Below are 14,413 nucleotides of genomic sequence, written 5' to 3'. Positions count from 1 at the left end.
TACTTAAGAAAAACATCACAAACATCATCATAAACATTATAAAACTCATTCAAGATCCAAACACAATCAATTATAAGTCAAACTATCAATCAATTGCAAAACAATTCAAATCAAAAGATCAATTTAACAAAGTTAGGGTTCTTGAACAAAAAGTAAAGTTTATAGATGAATTACTTAAGATATATGACTGAGATTTATGATGTATAAGGTCCCTAGCAGCTGTACAAGATCACCCCGAGCCTCCTTCTTCTTCCTCTAGCCTCCACAGCCGCCACAGCCGCCGTTTTTTTCTTTTTTTCTTCCTGCTACAGTAGCTGCGATCGGAAGTCTTAGCTGCCTAGGGTTTTCTTTTGAATTCGGGATTAGGGCTGGCTAATGGCTGATTTCTCCAATAATTAACTTCATATAATATTATAAAAGGCTTCTAAGATGTGGGCTTGGGTCGGGCCTTGACTTATTGGTTTGAAAGTTGACCAATTAAGCCCCTAAACTCTTCAATTTTAACTCTTTTTTCCACCAAACCTCATAACCTACAAGTAAACAATCAACTTTGTAAAATCAAGCATAAACAAACCATAAAACTTAATAATTAAACTAAAAAGCAATTAAAACATGATAAAAAATTATACGGAAAGTAAATGTGTTTTACAACACATCAACTATTGTAATTTTTGTACTTGATTAATGTTAATGAAATTAAATGCTTATTGTCGCTTTAATTAGTGTCTTTTGAGCTACTGTCCAATAAATACGTTACGCCCCGGCATGTTTACGACGCCTTTGCTAAAGGCATCGTGGAAGCCCTCCCAACGACCATCTCTCAATTGCAAACTGTGAATGCTTCTTCATCATCCACAACTCCGAACCCAATTGCATACCCCCTCAAACAATTCAAGAGTGCCAACCCGCCCGAATTCTTCGGTATCGACGGTGCTACCATTCTCCTCCAATGGTTCGAAGAAATGGAGAGCATATTACTCCATTGTGAATGTCCTGAGGACAAGAAAACCACTTACACCTCGATCATGCTCAAGAAGAACGCCCTCAATTGGTGGAACGGTGAGAAGCGCACGCTTGGCGCTGAGGTTGCCATGGCCTTGCCATGGGATGACCTTAAGAAACTCATGCTCAAGAAGTTTTGCCCGAAACATGAGCTTCGGAAGCTGGAAGAGGAGTTTTGGAATTTGAAACAAGAAGGTGGAAATGACGCCATCTACAACGATCGTTTCCATGAACTGAGCCTTCTCATCCCTCACATGGTCACTCCCCCTGAACGTTCAATCGACAAGTACATCTCGGGTTTGCCTATGCAAATCCAAGATTCCGTCCTAAGTCGTGACCCTCAAACCCTCTGTAATGCCATCACCTTAGCCGGTACCCTCACCGAAAACCACGTTAAGGCCAAGACCTTAACGCGGAAAAATTCCAAGAAGCCCAATGATAAGTCTGCATCCGAGCCCACCAAAGAACCCAAGCCCGAATCTCCCAAACCCGAGTCTTCTAAGCCCGAATCCTTCAAGCACAACAACTCTCCTCATTACCGCAATAATAAAAGAAATTCCAATTCCCAAAACTATGTCTTGGCCCAATCGCAAACCCAACCCACCAAGAAGCCCTACACAGGACCCCACCCATTATGTAATACATGTAACTTTCACCATTCGCCTAACCTCAAGTGTCGACAATGCGTCCATTGCAATCGGTTTTGTCACCTCTTTACCACATGTCGTGAACACAACCAACTCATGATGCAACCATTTACCTCACCCCAAACTTTACCTTATGCTAAATCGTTTACTCAAGCACCCCCAACTATTAGAGCTTGTTACAATTGTGGAGACCCTAGCCATTATCGCAATGCACGCCCAAGACTCACACACATGAACCAAATTCAATCCTACCCAACTCAAACCGCTTAATATCAAGCTTACCAAGCCCAAATGAATCAACTTCAACCAATCCAAGCTCAACCCATCCAAGCAATTCAAGCCCAACCCATTCAACCAATTCAAGTCAACCAAATACCAGTCAACCAACCTCAAGTTAACCAAGCTACTCAAGGTGCTCAAGGACAAGTGTGTTACGTCAACGGTTCCCAAGTTTAAGCCTAACCCTTTATGAAGACATGCTACGCAAAAGACATTTATTTTATTTAGTTCTTTTCATTTAAATCTAATGTATTGACTTCATTAAATCTCCAGTTTTGTTATGAATGAGAATTATGGTTATTTGTAATGGTGTTCAATCACTCATTTATTCCTATTTTGTCGTTTAGTGCACCATATATTATTACACAATTTATTATCATGATTTAAGTGGTCTATGACCGGTTAACTACCGGGACTATGTGCACAGTGCTGTGCATAATTATCTAATAGTATCGTATTTGTATCATAAACTACCTATAACCGATTTCCTACAAACGTGTTGGAATTTGGGACTATGAACATGTGTTGTACATAGTTATCAAATAGGAGTCACATGTACAAATTTTATTTTAATATTTTAATACATGGCTACCCAAACTCTCCAAACTCACCACATTCTCACAGTACTCTTACCTCATCTCATCGATTTTATAATCTTGGTTTCAAACCTTATCTATTATCATATTTATAAGTTATGTGATTCGTTTGTTGTACGAACTTATTTATTACTGCGTGAATTTTGTCTTCATCTCAAGTATTTTCTCTACATCGCATGTGTTAGTTATTTATATAATTTCAAAATTTTCCTCTATCTATTTATTTCATTTTGTTGTTATTACTCTCGATGGTTAACTTCAACAATTTCGTCATTTTTTTAGAATTATTTTACTAGTTAATTGTGTTCATCAATTTTCATTCAATTTTTTAGTTCATTTCTCTTGATCAAATGATATCGATATAAAAATTTTTCTTTTACCCCACGTTTTCAAACCCACACAACGGGACAAACCATGTGCATCATGCGACGATCTAAATAATTATGAGTACACACATAATTATCGAAATCCTCGCATGGAACTCATGGTGAATACGGTTGTGTGTCATAACTCGGAACCGATGGTAATTTTGGGTAACGGTACAAATATTGATGTGATAAGGGCATGGTGGATACACCGCTGGTGCATCCTATATATAAGTGTCCTTATCATGTCTTCCGTTTGTAGTGTTATTCGGGTCACCTGATGATCTGTGTTATATTTAACAAAAAAAGATATCTTAACAATTACATTCTTTTTTTATATTATGTTTTTTTCTATAATTTCGGGAAGAAATTTTCAAAAAGTTGTGAATACTGTAACATTCGTCAATTTTCGGACCCAAAAAAACCCGGCTCGTTTTAAATTATTTATTTATTTATGTAATATTATTATTACCCGGACTATCGTTGTTCGTCATTAATCTATTATTCATTTTGATAATTAGTTATTACCCGACACTCGGTTTTGATTATGTTTATTAATTAAATTTTTATAAATGTTTGATTAGTACGAAAACTACCCATAACTTTTGTTTTTGCCTCTTCTGTCTCCACACCCAAACATCAGGGACCTAATCGCAAAAATTATTCTATTCCCCCCTCCTCTCTTCCGTTCCCCGTCGACCCACCACCGTCACCCTTTCTTTCCTTAGTTGCAGCCCCTAATTCTCGGATTAATTGACGAAAATGATGTAACCCCAATCAATTCCTAACCAAAAACCGCGTCAACCAACACCTTAAACATGGTAAATTGTTACCAATTGACAGCTAATCGCAGCCTAATCAATCCGCGGCCAAATCCTCTCTAAAATTCTTATATATACTCGTCTAAAATTCAATTAAACTCATACCCACACTCCTCTCAGCATCGCGAATCCAAACCATATATCAATTGCAAGTTTTTGAGCCGTCTGCACCCCGTTATTGATCGAGTTTCAGCCAAGAACCCCAGGTGGTCGTTCTCATTCAATTCGTTATCAACTCCGATAATTATTCCATGTTTATGTGTCGTTTTTAATCAACCAACAATAACCCTAAATCAAATGTAAACGATGGTGATCAAATAAACTGAATTCGGATTTTAGGGTTTAATATCAATTTGGGGAAGAACAAGAAAAAAACCATTGTGTTTATTAATTTGCAAGCTCTCAATTTAATCAACATCCGTGCTGGCTCAGATGGCCAGCACTGTTTATGCTAAACGCATGAACCGGCCTGGGCGCGGGTTCGAGCCCTCCCAGGCCCGGTTTGTTATTTGTTATTGTTTTTATTTTATTTAATTTCTCTTAATCCTTTTTCTTGATAATACAACTCTATATAAACACTAACTTGTTAAACCGAACCTCCCGCTTTGTGTTATTTTGTACTTTTGAAATTTTATTTCGTAATTAATCTAATATATATATTATATACAAAATCTATTTTATTTATTTAAGTATCTAACGTTAATAATGATAATAATAATAACATTATTATTATTAATAACAATAACAATAATAATCATAAAAATAGTAAGAGCGTTTAACTATAAAAGACTCCAAAATTATTTTTAAACTAATTTGTAACCGTTATGTCGTGTCGCGTTATTTCTTTTTAACTATTTCTACCCTCTAGCTATATTATTTACAAATTTATGAAAATTAAACTAATAATATTAAAAATTGTGTTTAAACCCTATCAAATTCCATATCTGTCATACGCCTTGTTATTATTTCTTTAATCTTAATTAATTATATTAATATTAACTAGGAGCTTTTGTCAACGTATTCCGAGGACTCTATCTTATCTTCTTACCGTCGTCTCATCATTAATTTCCACTCATTAAGGTGAGTTTATATACCTTTTTTTCCATCTTTTATATTTTGGGGTAACGTGTATACTTTATTCAATTTTACTCATGTTTTATTTCCATATCTATTCAAAACACAGTTCAATATATGTTTATGTGTGATTATTGCATGCTCTATGATAATGCTCTATGTGCTTAATTATTTATTTTATGTTTGGTGGTTGGAATCTCATCCTCATCTAGTATGATCATACAATTACCCAAGTACTTTGATTTCGTATCAATAAGAACGGGTCCACATCTATTTAGTTGTTTACATTTTCATAAGAGTTGTAATACTCATCATTTACATATGAATTATGATTTCTCTCTTTATATATAAAAACTAAAACTTATGCATTCTCACCAACATTCGTGTTGACAAACTCTATTTTTATACATGTTACAAGTACAAGCAGTTGATATTATTCAAGATTGAAGACAATAGTTTGACCTTAGGATATCTATTCATATTACACAAAAGAACGATTTATTTGATTTAACTATTGTAATTTGTGTACTTGTTTAATGTTAACGAAATTAAATGATTATTGTCACTTTAATTAGTGTCTTTTGAGCTACTGTCTAATAAATACATTACGCCCCGGCATGTTCCGCCGCCTTTGGTCCGGGTGTAACAGTATTTCTGCCCAAAATATCGCGCTGCATTTACCGTCACCTAAGACTGAGTCTTCGAAAACTTGGGTTTCGGGTATTTGGGTTTGATGTGTTTGGGTTTGGGGTAGCAGAGGCATAAACGGCATTGGCATTCGATAAAACATATCGTTGGGAAACGGTTTGTACGTTTGGAGGCATGGCGGGTAGATGCTGGTTGGCATAGAAAGGGTTGGTAGGTTTATCGTTGTTTGCGAGCATACTAGCCCACCACCTTTGGCCGGATCCCACGGGTTTGAGTTGGTGTTCGCGTTTTGGTTAGGGTTTGAGCTCGAGCTTGTGTTCGGGTTTGGGTTCGGGTTTGAGCTCGAGCTTGTGAAATGTGAGAAGGGTTCCATGGTATAGAGTGGAGAGATTTTTTTAATGAAATTTGATTGAAATTTAGTATTTGTTTGAGTAGAAAATTGATAAAATGTGTTAGTATTTATAAATAAAATATTTTTTTTAAACTAGCCGTTTATGAACGTTAGAGGGGGGGGGGGGGGGACCAAATTGTAAGTCCCGAATCTGGATCACTACAATATGATATCAATCAAACGAGTATTGGTGCAGAATACCAATCCTCGTTGATTCAAGAACACGAATAGTAACAAGTAAACTAGCACGGAATTGCTTCAAAACACACGTGTATATTAGAATACGTCAGGTGCTTAAGCACTTACAATACTTGACAATAATGAGAATGAACAACCATAAACCTATACATCACACCTCCATATATAGGGATAACAATCATTGGCCGGCCCAAACAACACCAAGCCCACCGAGAACACATAAGTGTTCTCGGTTTACATGCATACCCAAAACCCAAGCCCAAATACAAAGAAATAAATATAAACAAGCTCAAACCACAAAACTAGGCCCAACAATCTCCCCCTTGGTTTGTAGCTTGGTTTTTAATCTTGCTCCATGTAGTCAACATCAGCATCCTTTAAAGCACCTGCCCAAAACTTGCAATGGATTATAGTAGCTACCATACTCGTGAATTCTTTAGCAGCCGTCTAAAAAATCGAATCTGCAACAATCTGATGAGTACTAAGCGTCTTGATGTCTCGTTCTCCCAGCTTTAATAAATCTCTTGGCTCAACAAATTTGTACTGACCCTTTCCCTTTTTCAGCTTGATAATGACAGTGGCGTGTTGGAATCGATCTGCCCAAGACACATATTAGAGTTGATGTGGCTAGTACGTATTGATCCAAGTCGGGTCATACCCAATAACAAGCTAGTCAAACGCCACGATATTTATTATTAGATATGATCTAGTTAATAAATATCAACACTTATAATATTTGGAAAATGGTTTTCTAAATATTTGCATTTGTGTGTTAAATAAATTATATGGATAATTTATATTTTGAGAGATGTTATTTAATTGGTTAAATAACATATTGTATGTTACATATGATATGTTTTATAACATAAGTATCATAAGTAAATAAAATGTAAGTAATAAAAAGTGGATTTGAAATTTGAGTGGGAAAATTCCCCTCTCTTCTCTCTCCTCCTTTTATTTCTTTCAAGACATGCATGATCATCCATTGGTAGATCATTATTCTTGTTTCTATCAACATTTTTTCTCACACACACACATTGCTCTCTCTCTTTTCTCTCCATTTTCGGAACCGAGTAGAAGAACAAAGGTTGTTCTTGCAAGTGTTAAGGATCCTAGCAATCAAGGTCTATATTGGAGCTCGTTGGGTATACAAGCTTGAGGTTTCCTCCATTGGAAGCTAGCCGTTCATATCCTTCATCCTCTTTATTTTTCGGACTTGAAGGTAGTATGCTAAACACCCTATGGTTGTTTTGATGGCATGTATTTTGTATATGGATCCAGGCATTGGGTTAATCTATATAAAATCGGTTTTATATTTATCAAACTAACAAGATTTAAAACTTTATTATCCCCTGCGTTTTTACATATAATGGGTTATATGGACTTTGATAATCTTGTTAAAACCCAACAATGGCATCAAGAGCCGCGTATACGGATACATGCTTCATAGATCTAAAAATTTTCGGGTTTTATGGTGTGGTTCACCATATGGCCGAAAGTTTTTTGGCTTTTGGTTACCCCTTGGTTCCTCAAGATTATACTTTACTTGCATGTGATAATCTTGAAAAATTAAGTCATATGGATGATTATTATTTTGTTTGGACAAAACCCGAAACTTTCGGTTTTGTTCCTCTTGGCCGAAAGTTTTATGAGTAAGAGGGGAACCATTTTGGTCTTCTAAGACCTTGCATATTTGGATTTGCATTTGGATGTTCATAACCTAGCCATGACCTTTGGATGTGTGTTTGTGTTGTGATTTATTCGGTTTATTCAATATGGTTGTAATATTCATTTATTTGGGTTTGTAATCTATTTATTCATTTCATATTGGTTTGTAATAATAAGTAGATTAGGTGTATTTCTTTTACTAGAGAAAAATGTATTAGGATATATTTTTTGTAAAAGAAGAAGCAACAAAGTTACGGTTTTGGTTTTGGGCCTTAATGGACTTCATAGTCCAAGATGGGATTTTAGCCCAATGGCCAAAGCCCAAACTTGGAGGCCCATGGAAGCTAGGAGCTGAAGTTGGAGCCCAAATGGAAGCCCAAATAAAGTGGAAGAGTCACAACACTAGGTGGACTGTTGAAGCATATGGATGCGGGATCAAGTGGGACCGACACATGCCTTGTGTCATTCTCGTCCCTTAGGAGAGACCTTTTGGCACACTTGTTTCGGTCAACAAGTGTTGTCATACTAGGTGGCTATGGTTATGTAATTGTGTTTATATTTTATGCTTGTGTGATTGATTTATGTTTATTGTTTTATCATGTTTGGATGTTAACAATTAAAATCGACAACTAGCATAAAAGTGATTCCCTTGAAAATTATTAAGTTATAAAATTGGTTTTATTAACTATTTATGATTTCATATCAAAATGGGTTTTATTTAAAGGAATTTGAAAATTGTTTTCAAAGGTACCATACATTTGAATGCATGCAAATGGAAGGTACATTATATAGTTTTCCAATCTAGAATTTTGAAAACTAAAATCCCTTTTAAAACAAGTTGAACACCATCCTTTTATACGACACTTAAGTCACTTGTAGACTTGATGTGGGGATAGGGTCACCTAACCACATTTAAGAAAACTTGTGATCTTAAGGTGATTTTACAATACTTGTGGATTGAGGGTCACCTAACCACTTGTATGTGTAAACTCACACGTGTGTGTAAGTAGGACGACTTGATTTGAAACCATGTGAATAGGGTCACCGGCACATGGCGTTCAAAGGTGTTGATGGGATTAAATGTGCCAACTAAACATATGATGTTTAACCGATCCCATAAAACTAGAAGTTGCAAAGAGTTGCAATCGTCAAACGTTGACTAACTTGTTAATTCGAATAGTGAGATAGAGGTCACCTAACTACTATTTGGATGAAACGTTGGGTTCTAGATTTTAATCATTAATTGTCTTGGAGACATTAAAGGGTATTAAAAGATTAACATTTATTGATATCGAAAATACTAAATTGAACTTTGTTAAATTCTTTTATAGATGGCCGCAAACAATCCACAGAACGCTATTATCCCTCATGTGCATAATCTATCACTTAGATCCATTCTGGATTAGGATCGTCTAAACTTTAATAACTTTATGGACTGGTATCGAAACTTGAGAATTGTTCTCAGGCAAGAGAAAAAGTCCTATATATTAGACGATCCTATTCCCGATGAACCCGACGTAAATAACTTGGATGCCTATGCGGATTGGCTGAAATACACCGAAGATTCGGTGCAAGTTTCTTGCCTCATGTTGGGAACAATGATTCCCGAGATCCAAAAGGATTTCGAGAATCATGGGGCGTATGACATGATCACCCAACTTAAGGAAATGTTCCTTACTCAAGCAAGGGTGGAGCGCTTCGAAACGGTTCGAGCACTTCATGCATGTCATATGGAAGAAACCCAATCCGTATCATCTTATGTGCTTAAGATGAAAAGCCACATTGATCGGCTTGAACGGCTTAACTGTCCCGTCTCCAAAGAGTTAGCCACGGATTTGATCCTGAACGGCCTAACTAAAAGGTTTGAGACATTCGTCATGAACTACAACATGAACGGATGGGACAAAAGCATTGGTGAGCTTCACGCAATGCTTAAGACAGCCGAAGCCGGAATGGGTAAAAAGGTTTTACCCGTTCTCACGATCAATGAGGGTGACTTGAAGAAGAGGCATCACCCGGAACCAAAGGCAAAGGTTTCCGTTGGTAAGGGACAAGTCAAGAAGGGATTCAAGGGAAATTCAAAGGCGGAACCCAAACCAAAGAAGCTAAAGGTTAGCGCCGAGGATCTGTGCTTTGGTTGTGGAGAGGTAGGCCATTGGATGAGAAATTGTCCAACCTAACTCATGGAGTTGAAAGCCAAGAGGGTTGCGGGGCAAACCTCAGGTACAACTTTCATGATCCATATCGATCTTAATATTATTTCTTCTAACACATGGGTATTGGATACCGGATGTGAAACTCATATATGCAATTCATTGCAGGGGTTAAAAAGAAGAAATGATTTCAAAAAAGAAGATATAAGTCTCTTCATGGGCAATGGAGCAAAGGTTGACGTCCAAGCCCGAGGAGATTATGTTTTGAAGCTTCCAAATGGTTTGGAAGTTATTTTGAAAAACATTCTATATTCTCCTAGTTTGACTAGGAATATTATCTCTGTTTCTGTATTAAGACAATTTGGTTATGATTTCAAGTTTGTAAACAATGGTTTTTATGTATTCATGAATGATGTCTTTTATTTTAAAGCAATGCCGTTTAATGGCATTTATGAATTAGTTCACGATGATACATCCATTGATAACTTGTTGTACCAAGCTAGCACCAAAAGACTCAAATATGATTTGAGTAAAACTTTTCTTTAGCATTGTCGCGTTGGTCACATAAACAAGGATCGGATTCATACACTTCAAAAGAATAGTCTTTTGAAATCAAGTGATGATTCATTTAATGAATGTGAATCTTGTTTATTGGGAAAGATGACCAAGGAGCCCTTTGGTGGAACTAATGAAAGGGCGAAAGACTTATTAGGTATCATACATTCTGATGTATGTGGTCCTTTTAAGAAAATGACAAGGAATGGTGAAAAATACTTCATTACCTTTACCGATGATTATAGTCGCTATGGGTATGTGTTCTTGTTAAGACACAAAAATGAAGTCTTTGAAATGTTCAAAGTCTTCCAAAATAAAGTACAAAATCAACTCAACAAAACAATCAAAGTACTTCGATCCGACAGAGGAGGTGAATACCTCAATGATGCGTTTCTAGAACATCTTAGGAGTTGTGGTATTGTCTCACAACTTACTCCACCCGGAACACCACAACATAATGGTGTGTCTGAAAGGAGGAATCGAACCTTATTGGATATGGTTCGATCCATGATGGCTAGAAGCACATTACCTCTATCATTTTGGGGTTTCACACTGATCTCTGCTGCCCGTATTTTAAATATGGCACCAACCAAGAAAGTGGAAAGGACACCTTTTGAAATATGGCATGGAAAGGTTCCATCATTATCATATTTAAAGGTATGGGGCTGTGAGGCTTATGTTAAGATCTACACCCCTGATAAACTTGAAAGTCGTTCCACTAAGTGTATCTTTGTAGGATATCCCGAAGATTCAATGGGATATTATTTCTACAATCCAAATGAGCATAAAGTGTTTATAGCTCGCAAGGCTAAGTTCTTGGAAAGAAGGTTTCTTATGGAAGGAACTAATAGAACTATGGAACTCGAGGAGGATCGAGAACCACAAGCCGATACACGTTTGGTTGACACTAGTAATCAACAAGAGGTTGTTGATGATGATCAAATGGTTGATCAACCCACACAAAACGTTCGTATATCTGGTAGAATTAGCACTCCACCTGAAAGATATGGATTTTTCATGGATGAATGCTATGTGGTGGATTACGATGAACCAACCACATACCAAGATGCAATGTCACAATCTGATTGTGATAAATGGCTGGAAGCCATGAACGTTGAGATGCAATCCATGCATGAGAACCAAGTATGGGACCTGGTTTCTCCACTACTTTATTCCAAACTGGTTGGAAGTAAATGGGTTTTCAAGAAGAAAACTGATATGCATGGAAACTTGGATACTTATAAAGCTAGAATTGTAGCAAAGGGTTTCACTCAAACTCAAGGGGTTGATTATGATGAAACTTTCTCGTCCGTGGCGATGCTAAAGTCTATACGGATATTGTTTGCCATAGCCGCATATTATGACTATGAGATATGGCAAATGGATGTCAAAACCGCTTTTCTAAATGGACATCTTGAAGAAGATGTCTATATGGTTCAACCCGAAGGTTTTTTCGATCCACAACATCCTAACAAAGTATGCAAGTTGAAGAAATCAATCTATGGATTGAAACAAGCATCTAGAAGTTGGAATCACCGTTTTGATGATGAAGTTAAGAAATTTAGATTCATCAAAAACGCTGATGAAGCTTGTGTGTATAAGAAAGCTAGTGGGAGCATCATTACCTTTCTGGTATTATATGTCGATGACATATTACTATTTGGAAATGACATTCGAACATTGGAAGGTGTAAAAGCCTGGCTCGGAAGCTGTTTTTCCATAAAGGATCTTGGTGAGGCCGCCTATATTCTGGGAATAAGGATCTATAGGGATAGATCAAGGCGGTTGATAGGTTTGAATCAAAGTGCATACATTGACAAGATCTTGAAAATGTTCAAGATGGAAAACTCTAAGAAAGGTTTGGTACCTATTCAAAGAGGAACGATGTTGAGTATTTCTCAATGTCCAAGCTCAAAGGATGAGCTAGACAAAATGAATGGAATCCCATATGCGTCTACTAAGGATCCATCATGTATGCCATGATTTGCACCAGACCGGATGTGTCATGCGCTTTGAGCATGACAAGTAGATACCAACAAAATTCGGGAACCTGCCATTGGATGGCGGTTAAGAGCATATTGAAATACCTTAGGAGGACTAAGGATATGTTTCTAATATATGGCTCTGGTGAGGAGGAACTCGTTGTAAAGTGTTACACGGATGCGAGTTTCCAAACTGATCGAGATGATTCTCGATCACAATCGAGATATGCCTTCGTTCTAAATGGTGGTGCTGTTTCTTGGAAGAGCGCAAAACAAGACGTGGTAGCCTTCTCCACCACAGAATCAGAATACATCGCCGCCTCCTTGGCAGCTCAAGAAGCTGCGTGGATTAGAAAGTTCATTGTCGATCTAGGGGTAGTCCGTACCATTCAGGACCCTCTAGAAATCTTTGTGACAACGAGGGTGCGATTGCTCAAATCAAGGAACCCTGTGCACATCAAAAGACTAGGCACATTGAGCGGAGATTTAACTACATAAGGGATGAAGTTGAAAAGGGAAAGATATGTATTCGCAAAGTTCACACTGATCAAAACATTGCGGATCCACTCACGAAGCTCCTTGAAAGGCCGAAGCATGAGGGTCATACTTGCGCCTTAGGACTTCGATATTCTAGTGATTTGATTTGATCTATTTTGTATTTGGATATCGAAACAATTTTTATTTTGGCTTATTCATATGATTATGGTTTATGATTATGCTTTTGAGTTATGTTCCATTTTAGCATGTTTAAATCCGTGAATAAGTTAATTATTCTAAACGTCCGTAGTCGATCATACTTGTGGGAACAAATATGAAAGTAAGACTATTATGAACTTGGATTGGTAGATATTCATGAGGTATGAATATAGCAAAGGGTTTGCTGCCAAGGTTCATAGATATTTATGGGATAAATATTGGACATGACCCGCCCTCAAATTTTACTGCATGGAATCCTTGTGATTTGTGATCATAAGTAAATTTGAGTAAAGGCGAACATCATAGTATCCTCCGACCTGAGATACATATTGGGTCTTGATATTCATCGACTATTATACTTTGACTTAGTTCTTCGCTGCTCTGAAATATGTCAGTACATAAGGCTAAGCTCAAGTATAGTACAAGGTGATAGTGAGAGACATATGTAGTCAATAAGGGATTTGTCCCTCTTATTCGTTGAGAGTTAAATGTCTAAGGCCTAGTAAGTTAAATCAACAGAGAATGATCACTCTGTGTCTCAGGATTTAACATGACATTTGTGGCAAAAGGATAAATGATAGTTTCACCTAAATCATTTTCAAGTATGGGACTTGAAGGGGATGATGTTATTGAATGGCACTTCGTCATGCGTATTAGGGATAGTAAACCGTTGTTAGGCGGTATTTGCTATTTGCATCAATCTTATATGAATCTTGGGCAAGTGGGAGATTGTTGGAATCGATCTGCCCAAGACACATATTAGAGTTGATGTGGCTAGTACGTATTGATCCAAGTCGGGTCATACCCAATAACAAGCTAGACAAATGCCACGATATTTATTATTAGATATGATCTAGTTAATTAATATCAACATTTATAATATTTGGAAAATGGTTTTCTAAATATTTGCATTTGCGTGTTAAATAAATTATATGGATAATTTATATTTTGAGAGATGTTATTTAAATTGGTTAAATAACATATTGCATGTTACTTATGATATGTTTATAACATAAGTATCATAAGTAAATAAAATGTAAGTAATAAAAAGTGGATTTGAAATTTGGGTGGGAAAATTCCTCCCTCTTCTCTCTCCTCCTTTTATTTCTTTCAAGAGATGCATGGTCATCCATTGGTAGATCATTATTCTTGTTTCTATCAACATTTTTTCTCACACACACACATTGCTCTCTCTCTTTTCTCTCCATTTTCGGAACCGAGAAGAAGAAGAAGAAGAAGAAGAAGAAGAAGAAGAACAAAGGTTGTTCTTGCAAGTGTTAAGGATCCTAGCAACCAAGGTGTTTGTTGGAGCTCGTTGGGTATACAAGCTTGAGGTTT

Source organism: Bidens hawaiensis, unplaced genomic scaffold (assembly GCF_021521415.1).
Source record: "Bidens hawaiensis isolate Kalapana, Puna unplaced genomic scaffold, B.hawaiensis_p1.1 tig00038709_1, whole genome shotgun sequence".
Classification (NCBI taxonomy): Eukaryota; Viridiplantae; Streptophyta; class Magnoliopsida; order Asterales; family Asteraceae; genus Bidens; species Bidens hawaiensis.
This window is presented reverse-complemented; position numbering follows the sequence as displayed.